The sequence below is a fragment of the Oryx dammah genome, unplaced genomic scaffold, assembly GCF_014754425.2.
Source record: "Oryx dammah isolate SB20612 unplaced genomic scaffold, SCBI_Odam_1.1 HiC_scaffold_28, whole genome shotgun sequence".
NCBI classification, from domain to species: Eukaryota; Metazoa; Chordata; class Mammalia; order Artiodactyla; family Bovidae; genus Oryx; species Oryx dammah.
This window is the reverse complement of record NW_024070212.1, coordinates 26,918,896-26,930,948: the sequence shown is the minus strand read 5'-3', so window position 1 is coordinate 26,930,948 and position 12,053 is coordinate 26,918,896.

Sequence of the window (12,053 nt, the reverse complement as noted above, 5' to 3'; positions counted from 1 at the left end):
AGTGTGAAATCCAAGGAGCCTATGCATTAATTCAGTAAAACTTCAAGTGCCTCTTATAGACCAGGGATAGTAGCAAGCCTCAGGGAGTCGACAATGAGAAGACAGTCAGGCCTGGCGCAATGACTGGTGGTAGAGACAGATCTGTGAACAAACAGTTATAGCAAGACGAGGGCAAGGCTCTGGTAGGCACCTCCTGGCCTCCTGGCATCGGGCAGGGAAGGCATTGCTGGGGGGAGTGAGCCTGAGCAAGTCCTGAATGAGTCTGAATAGAGAGGAAGAGCAGATGGGGCAGCTTGGGCAAAAGCACAGGCTGTAGAGGCAAAGGCCTTCTGTAGGGACTGTGAGAAGTGAGGGAGCCCAAATGGAGCAGGGGTTGGGGGTAAGAGGGGATGATGCTAGGGCACAGCTTTCAGTCAGTTCACCAAAGTGCAAAACTATGCTGGAGTCTCCGTTTCCTCATCTGCAACATGGAGATAATAGTACATATCTTATAGAGTTGCGAAGATTAATAAGTTAATATTTGTGAAGTGCCTAGAACAATGCATGGCACAGAGTAAGAACTGTAAGGGTTAGCTTTTACTGTGTTTAGTTTTCCAGTCAGTTTTATCACGTTGCCATCTTTGCCTACCTCTGTGTCTTTAGACATTTGTTTGAATATCTCATGCACTTTACTTACGAAAATGAATAAAAGACAGAAAAATGAGTGTGAAGATTCGAGTAATAAGTGTAAGCCCCAAATAGTGAAATAGTTTTTAGGTATGCAGAAAGAGGCACATCTCTAGCTTCAGTCAGACAACTTGACATTTCTGATCTATTAAAAAACAAAAAAACTAAATTAAAAAATAATGTCTAGTACATAGTAGACATTCAATAAGTCTCTGAAGTAAATGAAAAACAATGATATCATACTTTAAATATATTGTTGAATATTATGTCTCTAAGTAAGACAAACTACATTTAGAGACTATTCTAGGCTCTTTAGGAAAGAATCTCTATTATAAATCTATTGTTCTTTCATATTACAATTTTAGTACACGTGTATTAGAGACAGATCATTGCCTACTAACATAATGGATATAGATTTTGAGTGTAGACTTCCCCAGTCACTCCCTCCAACAAAGCTGCGTCTTAGGGGAGCTGACACTTTACAGGACTAGGGCATTCTAACTGATAACACATGTTCAAGAGTAGATTATTATATGAAAGTAGGGAAACTCCATTAAATAAGGAAGTTAGCCTTTAGATGTTATGCAAAGCTAGAGACAGAAACTAAGCAAGGGTAAGATGGTTAGATTTCTATTTGTAGTCAAGTTGGGACTGTGTGGAGAATGCTTTGAAGTGAAGACTTGAAGCTAATTAAGAGACTGTTACAGCAATGCAGGGATTCCCTGGTGGCTCAGTAGTAAAGAATCTGCCTGCAATAGAGGAGACAGGGTTTGATCCCTGGATCAGGAAGATCCCCTAGAGAAGAAAATGGCAACTTGCTCCAGTATTCTTCCCTGGGAAATCCCATGGACAGGCCATGGGGTCGCTAGAGTCGGACATGACTTAGCAACTAAACCACCACCCATGGCAATTCAGATAAGAAATGAGAACCTGAACCAAGACAGGGATAGTGGGTTTAGGAAGGAGGCTCAGATTTGAGAGATATTTAGACTTGATGAAAGATCAAGACAGATTGGATATGAGGGGTAGAGGGGAAAGAGAAGAAAGGATGACTGATGGATTTCTTAGTTGGGTAAATAACCAGACAGATCATGGAATCATTAACAGAGATAGCACTTTTAGAAGGTGGAGCAGCTGACACCCAATCCTACATCCAATTTAGAGGATAGGAATGCTAAGAACTTGCTTCCTGGTATCCTTTCCAGCTGCTGCTGCTGCTGCTAAGTCACTGCAGTCGTGTCCGACTCTGTGCGACCCCATAGACGGCCTCCTACCAGGCTCCTCTGTCCCCGGGATTCTCCAGGCAAGCTAGGCATGGTCATATAACATATTTCTGATTAATGGAATTTATATGAAAGTCTGTTGGAAGGTTTCTGGAAAACCTGAAATTGTCTTGAAGAAAAGGCTCAGCTATTGCTGGCATTGCTCCCTTCCCTTTTTTCCTGTCTTGAACTAAGACATGATACCTAGAGCTGTAGAACATTTTGTGACTGTGAGGAAAGGCCAAGAGATTGCAGACTTGCCAGCCAGGAGATCACTGAACTGTGGAACCAACACCAGCAGCCACCCATCTCCAGATTTCTTGTTATGTAAGAAAAATAACCCTCATTTTGTTTGACGCATATATTCTGTTATTTGCGGCTAATGATATTTAAACTGACATAGGGAGATAATACGTTCGTATTTGGATCTGTTGAGTTTTCGATCTGATGGGAATTCCAGATGATGTGGTCCAGGAGACAGATGGAAATATGATTGGGATTCTAAAGAGAGGTTTGGACTGTAAGTTTAGGTTGAAGATTCATCAGCAAATGCTGATAATAGAAGCCAACGTTCTCCAAACTTTTGTCCACACATTCCCTAAAATAATTATGAAAAATTATATCCTTTTTTGCACATTTCTCCCAATATTTTATTATGAATATTTTCAAACATACAAAAAGTTGAAATAATTGAGCAGTAAACACCATATATTCACTGCCTAGATTCTACATTTTGCTTTAGTTGCATTACTTACCTCTACATCTATCCATTCATCTTATTTTTTATGCACTTATAGGTAAATTTTAGACATTAATTCACTTTAGCTCTAAACTCTTTAGAATGAATAACAGTAAGTAGAGTTCTAATATTTGTTTATACTTTTTAAGGATGAAATTTATCTGAATGAAATGTTCACATTTTAAGCATACCAGTCAATGATTTTTGACGAATATGTTTGCCTTTCTAACTCCAAACCCTGTTAAGGTACAGGATATTACTGTCGCCACTAGAAAGTTTCCTTGTACCACTTCCTGGCCAGTCCATGGCCCCATCTCTCCTGGGGAAAACTACTGTTTTAATGTTTTTACTATAGATTAGTGTCTCTTGTTACATAATATCATATAAATAGAATTGTACAGTATTTATTCTCATGCATTAAATTGACATAAAATTATGTGTTATAAATTTGAGTGTATGCAAAATATGTCATTATGATGTATTTTAAATATTTTGCAAGAAAATGATCACGTCCCTCATTTTAATGCATTCAGTAGAAACGAGTGTGATCTGCTACATACCATCATCCAAGTTTTCTTTTTCAGATTTAATACCTGAAATGACAACATGAAATTTTTGATCAAAACTTTCAGAGGATGTTCTCTTCAATTTTTAAACATTTATATATATGAGCAGCTTAATTCAAAATAATTTCTTAAATTGAGGTATAATTGACATGCAACATTAATTTTTGGTATAAAAACATAATGATTTATCATTTATATATTCATCATCTGTTAAAAATATGTGAACAAGCTCCTTGAAAGTTTTATGTCTTTCTTTTTTCTTCTTGAACTTGTATTTTATTTCAATGAAATGTAACCCTAAAGCAATGCATTGTTATGCTTGAAAGATTTTTCTTGAATGTTCTTGTATACTTGTCTGAACAAATATTTTCATATGTTTATTAAAAGAGATTAAATATTTCTTCCTGAGACCATAAAGCTTCAAGTTTTAATTAATTTCTTCTAGACTATTATTAAAGTTATTCTTAGTATACAGTTGACTAAAATAACAAATACATCTTAAATAAGCAATCATTAAACATAGAAGTAAAATATTCCTGGAAGTGTATCTGTTAATGACATTGGTGGGGTTGGGATTTTTTTCTACTAGCTCATGTATCCATGAATGAGCATATTCCTTATTGCTAGAACAACACAGGTCGTGTAAATCCCCTTAATATTTTTTTATTGCTTTGATATTAATGCTGAGAAGCTTTGTTTAGACAAATGAGTGGTTGAGGATGGAAGGAGTTGTTATAGTAATGCCAATCAATTCTTTAATCCCCTGCTGAATTATATGCCCTAATTTGCATACTGATCTATCATCAAAAACTATTTCTAATGATCAATAGCTGACAACTTCATTTAGTGTTCCTTCAATTTTTTTGAAAGCATAGTTGGAACTCTTCTAACTTACAAGAGCATTTGTTGCCCATATTATAGTCATTCACTATATTCATGTCATTGTTAGTAATCTCGGTACCTACATGAATTTTTCAAGTTGCTGGCCCAGATAATTTTATATAAACTCTGGGGAAATGTACTGTGATTAGATTTAGGAAGAGTGAGCAGTAGTTTGTGAGGGAAGACACCTTGATCACAGACATATTCTCAGACAGATCGATTCTAGGAAAGAGTACATGTGGAAACTGAGGATCTGGAAATGGATTCGTTAAAAAACTATTCGTGTTCGTGTTGGAGTACCCCTGGAAAGATTTCTTACACTGCCAGGATATGCATGCCCGAAACAAAAGGCTGTTTTAGGCCACCAGAGTGGATAATATAGCCAGGGAGAATGTGAGAAGGGTTGAGAACAGAAACTTTAGAACAACAGCATTTTAGGAAGTAGGCTTCCATGGTGGCTCAGACAATAAAGAATCTGCCTGCAATGCGAGAAACCCAGGTTCGATTCCTGGGTTGGGAAGATCCCCTGGAGGAGGAGATGGCAACCCACTCCAGTATTCTCACCTGGAGTCCATTAGCAGACGAGTACATGGAAAGCACAGAGGAGCCTGGCGGGCTACAGTCCATGGGGTGGCAAAAAGTGGGGTATGACGGAGCAACCAACATACGCACAAGCACAGACAGAGGTGTACCACTCAAAGGAGACTGGGAAGGGACAGCTGGAGAGCTAAGAGAAGATGCAAAAGAAAGCGATGGTGCGGAAGCCGAGGCAGCAAAGGGCTTCTGAGGAGGGACTGGCCCCCGCACAAATACCTCAGCAACAACAGGTGAGATTATAGTGCCCTGGAATTGGTGTTATTGAAATTTAGGACCTTGACAACTGGATAAGAGCTGTTCCAGAATAATAGGGCGGTGTTCCTCCAGAATAGGTACACTGACTTCTTCTGCAAATCATCTCAAGGTACTACCACAGTGTATTAATTCAGATGACAAGTGCATTTAAAGGTTGGTTTTACAAGTTGCCAGGGGAGTTCCCTGCTAATCACCAGGATCAAAATATGTACATCTTCATTTGCATGATGGTTATTTCCTATACACTCCTACCTTGAAGGTGTAGCCTTTGGGAGGGGGGACCAGGTTTGGGTGGGGTCTCCTAAAGACTCCTTACCTTAATGGGATTTCAAGCTTTACTTCATGAGCCCCAAGTCTTTGCAGCTGTTGAAACAGAAACTTGGGGCCAAAGATGGCCTTGGTACCTGCTTAATTTCAAGGATTCTTGCTTTCATTTCATTATGGGCTTTGTAGATTCTCTTGCTTTTGTGCTAGCTAAGCAATGTGTTTTTAAAAAGATGCCTATATATTTCTAGTGTTTAATTTCAATGGAGAATGTAGTTTAGGATATCAAGTCTGCCCTAGTGCTAGAAAAAGAAGCCCGGTGTGCCTGCTGTCGTGACTTTCGTTTTGATAAGCAGGACACAGGCAGTGTTTTGACTGCTAGGTTTGCAGCATATTAATCCTGTTGCTATGCAGTTGTTGCTGGAAAATAGTCTGTGGGCTCAGGGTTTCTAAACCAACCATGTCTTGGATGCCCAGAGAAGGAAGGAAGGCGAGGGCCTTGGCTTGCTGATTGCAAACCATCTCCATGGCCACAGGTTGCTGAGCTCTCCTGTCACAGTGTTTTCCCAGCAGCATTCAGGCATCTGTGGCTTCCTCTCATTATTTTTCTGCTTCTGGTGTTTGCTGGTGAGAGGAAGGAGTGTATACCTGCTTGTGCAGGCATGTAGGAAGCAAGAGAAGGGACTATGAAACAGAAGAGAGGAGCAAACTCAAAAGACAATTGTTTTCACAACCTTGGGAGTTGGGGAATAACCTAGTCATTTTAATTTTCCCTTTTGCAGGAGGTTGGGGAAAGGAGAGGAACATAACCCATTCAGGTCTAAGTTCTAAGTCTGAATATTTACTGTGTCTTCTAGATGATCCTCATTTGAATGATCTGAATTAGGAAATTAGTTAGATTAATTAAGAATTACAGAATAATAATCTGGTATTATTTTAATGTGATTTTTTCCTTTTGTTCCTAAGTTTCAACAGAGGCCCCTAACACTGAGAACAAAATCATAGCTACCTAAGGACCTTTATAGTCTAAAGCAAGGTGCAAGACTGTTTACATAGGCAGGGTTCTCTAGAGAAACAAAGCCAATAGGATGTACTTGTATACATACTAAAGGAGTCACTCATGTGATTATGGAGGTTGAAAAGCCCCACAATCTAACGTCCACATGCTGGAGACCCAGGAGAGCCAATGGTGTAGTTCCAGTCCAATAGCTGGCAGGCTCCAGATCCAAGTAGAGCAGATTTTTCAGTTGGTTCTGGTTTTTCAGTTCCTGAAGGCAGGAAAAGACCAATGTCCCAGCTCAAGGAAGTCAGGCGGAAGGAATTCTCTCTTACTCAGCCTTTTTGTTCTGTTCCAGTCTTCAGCTGCCTGTGTGAGGCTCACTCACATCAGGCAGGCAATCTGTTTTCCTCAGTCTCCCCATTCAAATGTTAATCTCATAACAGACACATTCTCACAGACACATCCAAATAATGTTGGGCCAGATGTCTAGGTCCCCTCAGTCAAGGTCATCACACAGTCTATATAGGACTTGCAAAAGATGGAATGAAACACGATTCTGCCAGCCAAGGGCACCCCTTATCATCTTGGCTAAGAGAAGGCTAAGAGTACATTGACAGATTAAAAAGAGAGGGTCAGTCTCACCCCACCAAGGAGAGGGGTGAGGGATGGGATGCTGTCCCGTCCCAACTTCAAGTCCCCTGTAAGAGGCTTCAGGAAAACCCCTGGAGGGCTTGACAGATGTCCCTGGAGTTTGGGGACGGAAGAACTGGCACTGGATTCATGTCTGGCGCTGTCCCCACATGCTAGCAGAGTAAAGCTGGCCCGCTCTGAGAATGACAGACTTGCTGGCATGAGTGTTTCCTGCGGACCAGACATGAGCCCTTTGGAGAGACTTGCACTCGGGATGTCCTAAAAGAGACCCTGGCAAGAGGAGTTCCCAGCAGATGTGGGGGGTGGGGAATAGTTGGAAACCAGGCACTCCAGGGATAATCATGATTACACAGCCAGAAGGGGCATTCCCCAACTCAAGAGAACTAAAGATGGGCCAGGGGCTTCAGAGACCATAAAAATTTACTGTCACTTATGGACATGGAAAATTTACAGGATATTCCATGTTCAAACCAGCTATGCAAGCATGACATCTGGCTGCACAGCCTTTGATGGGAATAATGTAAATAATAGACTTTATTGAGCATTTAATGTGCAGAGCTCTGTTCTAAGTTCATTATAGTTATTAGCTTCTCTGACCCTTAAAACAACTCTAAGAGTTATTACCATTTTAAAAATGAGGAAACTGTGGCATGGAGGGTTTAAGTAACCTGTCCAAGATAAACTGTGACAATGCTTGGTTTCAGGTCCTAGAGGTCTGGCTAGAGAGCTTACGTTTTCACTCCCGCTTTGGTCACTCATCAAATCTTGAGTGCCTACTATTTGCCAGGCACTATGGTAGGCACTGGGGATATTGAATGACACTTGCTTTTGGGAGCTTATGGACCAGTGGAAGCAACAGTCATCTAAACAAGAAATTGTAATATCATTGACAAGTGCATCAGTAAAAAATGTCTAGAATGATTTGGGCAAACACACAGGAGGGACTTAAGAAAGCTGGGAAAGGCTTCAAGGAAGAGATGCCACTTTGGCTAACACTTGACGAGTTAGAGTTTGACAGACAGAGAGGAAGTATATTTCTTGGGCTGATGATAAGGAGACTAGCCAAAGAGACAGTAAGGAGTTGGGTGTGGCTAGAGTGTGTGGTTTGGGTGGGGTGCTGGCTGGGAGGAGAGCAGGGAGGTGGCAGAGGGGATAAAATGACATGTGGGGCCAAACTATGAGACCTTGTCTCTGTCTCTGCTAAGTTATTGGGACTTTATTTTGTGGGAAGCAGGAGAATGACTCAAGTTTGTATTTTACACAAAGAGAGGACTGAGGAGTGAGGGAGATACATTCATTCAACTAGTCTTAATTGTGCCAGACCCTCTGCAGTGACCAGATGTGGTCTCAAGAAGCCTGCAGATGTTCTGAGAGGGGAGATGGCATCTACCCAAACCTCCTATTTCAAGGAGACCAACACTGAGTCTCGAATGAAAAGTGCCCAGTGCTTCAAGGACAGTGAGGGTTCAGAGGAGCGAGATACCCTTCAGGCCGGGGGAGCCGTCGAAGGCCTCAAGACATGGAGGGGTGTCAGGGTTTCGGGCCTTGAATGATCGTGTGATTTGAAAGGCAGAGATGGTGGTGGGACAAACATGGATGTGGGTGGTGTGTGTGGGGAAAGGTGATTCATCCCCTTTGGCTGGAGTGCAGAGGACATGAAGGGCACCTGGTTGGAGCCATGGGCAGACCTTGAATCGCGTTTCCCAAGGTATGGTGCCGGTAGGGGATTCACAAGATGACTTTTGGTGGTACGTGATGGATGTTTTAAAGTTAGGTGTTTGTATGCATGCACACTAAAAATATTCAATCAGTAATTATAATATTGCTTACAGTGAGGCAAAATAAATGAGGCAATTTAATCAACATTCAGGAAGTAATAATATAGATGGTATTCAGATAAGACAAAATCATCAAGGAAATAAAGATTCAGGAAAATTGGGCTAAGGTGTTTAGAATGATTTAGGAGGATAGGCACACGAGAATGGGGATTCAGTAGAATGATCAATCTGAGAGCTGGTGTACAGTGGATCAAATTGGAAAAAGAAATCTGAGCTGGAGAGACCAGTAAGGAAACAGTTATAGTGAATCAGTAGTAAGAGTTTCCTCTTTAGGGAGCCTGTGCTGCTCTGGATCTTGTAAATTCGCCTTCTGGCTGCACATGGAAGTAACACGTGCTGTTGGAAGTGGCCACGATGCCTCCCACTGCCTCTCTGTAATGAGGCATCTCTTGGTTTTGGCAGCGGCATTGTGAAGATTTGACACATTATTTGTGAAGATTTGACACATTATACACCACAGTTTCATCTCTGAGCTCTTCCTTGGAATCCTTGCTACTCTTTTTCCACCAGAAACTCTTCATCTAATGGAATGGAAGAAGTCTCCTGTGAAAGAGAGGAAAAAACGAGTCTTTCAGAAACGGTCAGGCCAATGCCTCAACACTGCGCAAGAACCTTGAGCTCTGTTCCAGCAAAGCAAAACAGCATGAAGGCGAGCCAAGGCTTCCTGTCCCACTTCAGCGGCCACCTCTTGTGCAATTTTTATCTTTGGGCCTTTTGCAATGTCGTCTTCAGATACTGCAACCCACATTTGAAATATTCTTCCTGTGAGAAATTTCATGTTGAATTTACATATTTTGAGCAAAGCTTGCCTGTCTGGGAAGGAAATCACAATGCAACTCCAAGAGGTATATCTCCAGGGGCAAGGGAAGTGGTCTGGCCCACCATGGGTGGTTCCTGACTACAGGTGTTTTAGCAGATCCCTTGTCTTATTTTCCTTTTGTCCTGCACACCCAAAATCTCATCTATAGGTAACACTTACCTCTTCCTTCACCCTCCAAAGTAGAGGAGAGGGTGTGATGTACGTGTTTCTACATAATGACTGGCAGAATGAGTAAATTCCTTCTCAGTTCCCTCTGCCACCTCTCGCTATGCTTGGTGGCTTGTGTATCTAGTGGTCACCTTACCTCTCTGAAGGCTACAGATGACTCAGAGAGAGGGGCCTGGGGGAGCGCTGTGTGATGTGTGGCCTGATATGAGGCCCTGTCTGGTGGTTCTTTCTCTACTTCCCATCTCTCAAGCCTCCTATATGGTTCACCCTCTTGATGCGATGTTGCCTGAGTTTGTTTCCTAGGCAAAACCACAGGAATCCAGTTTGTCCTTAATGATCCTGCTGCTTTTCTTTTGGAATCTTTAGTAGGTCTCTGATTTTTTTCCCCCTAGAATTCTTTCCCATTTCTTTGGGAATATCAACCCCTTTTTTTTTTCGGCTGCACCAGGTCTTGGTTGCCTCTTGTGGGATCTAGTTCCATGACCAGGGATTGAACCCAGGCCCTCTCCATTAGAAGTGGGGAATCTTAACCATGGACCATCAGGGAAGTCCTGCCACAGAGAGATTTTTGGTGATTTTCCCTTTGGGGGAACACTGGTCCTTCTTTGGAAGCTGTTTTGAGAGAGGCTGGCATTTATGTCTGTTGTCTTGTGGCCAAGTTGAGCCCACATGAGTTTGGCAGGTTAGTTTTGATGGTGGTGAAAGTGAAAGTTGCTCAGAGTCGTGTCCGACTCTTTGCGACCCTATGGACTATACAGTCCATGGAATTCTCCAGGCAAGAACACTGGAGTGGGTAGCCTTTCCCTTGTCCAGGAGATCTTCCCAACCCAGGGATTGAATCCAGGTCTCCTGCATTGTGGGCAGATTCTTTACTGGCTGAGGCACGAGGGAACTCCAAGAATACGCAGGTGGGTAGCCTATCCCTTCTCCAGCGGATCTTCCCAACCCAGGAATTGAACCAGGGTCTCCTGTGTTGCAGGTAGATTCTTTACCGACTGAGCTATCCCTTAATCCCCGCTGCCTGCCTCTGTGGCATTTCCTTTGTTCCTGTCCTTTTCAAGGCCTGGTTGTTTAGCCTTTCCTTTGATGCTACAACATCTGCTGCCCATAAATTAGTTTTTTTCTGAAGCAAGTCAGACTCTGCTACTTTTGTTTAAGATCAAAGAACCTGAAAAGGCCACTGTCTGCTCCCTTTTCTCAGTGCTCATTTAACTCCCCCCCCTGCTTAAAGCTCTACTGTGGCTGCACACTTTTGTTAGATCAAGACCCAGATCCCAACCACTGCCTGCAGACCCAGTGTGTCCTGCCCTTGGTGGTCTCTCTGTCCCACCTTCTCCATCACTTTGTTTGCCACCTGGCTTGCCACCTTCCCTTATCTTGAGTGTTCTGTGTTTTATTGTGTGGGGAGTTCACACACACTGCGCTCTGCCTGCCTAGCTCTTGGAGTGGGCCTTCCTGTGTGCCTCCCAACCCATGGCCGGGTTTACAGGTTGGGTGCTCTCTCAGCACACCTGGTACTTCCCCATGATAACACTTATCTCAATTTGTATATGTGCATGCGTGCTAAGTCACTTTAGTCCTGTCTACTCTGCGACCCGTGGACTGCAGCCCAGCAGGCTCCTCTGTCCATGGGATCCTCTAGGCAAAAATACTGGAGTAGGCTGCTGTGCCCTCCTGCAGGGGATCTTCCTAAGCCAGGGATCGAATCTGCTTCTGTCTCCTGCATTGGCAGTCAGGTTGTTTCCCCCTAGTGCCACCTGGGAAGCCCTTGTATGTATATATACATGTAAATCTACTGGCAGCCTATGGGATCCTTATTTATTTCCTTCACCAGATGACAAGTTCCATGAAGACAGGAAATATGTTTTTGTCCCAGACTGTATGCTGGTGTCTAACACAGCACCTGCTATGTGGTAAGAGTTCAAACCACTTCTGTGGAACAGATACATAGGAAGATGCACAATCTGACCTTGTCAGATGACCTGAGATGTGAACTGTGCTCCCAGCCTGCCCCTCATTGAGATTTCTGTGCTTCATCTGTCCTCCTTAGGGCTCTGATCTGCACTGAGCAGTGGCGGCTGCAGTGGTCTAATCACACACCTAAACATACTTTTTTGCTAACAAGCTTCTCCACTGCCTTCTTTTCTCCAGTCTTGTCTCATATCCTACTCTCCAGCTTATCCTGCTGAGCTGTATTCTTCTGTGGAGGCTGTCAATTCTCCTATGGTCAAATTATTATACCCATGAAGGCAGGAACTAGGGGTGTGAAGACTAATTCTTTCTCTGGCTCTGCCTGAGTTGCTGGGTGGACATTAGCTAATTCATTTAATCTCACTGAACCCGAG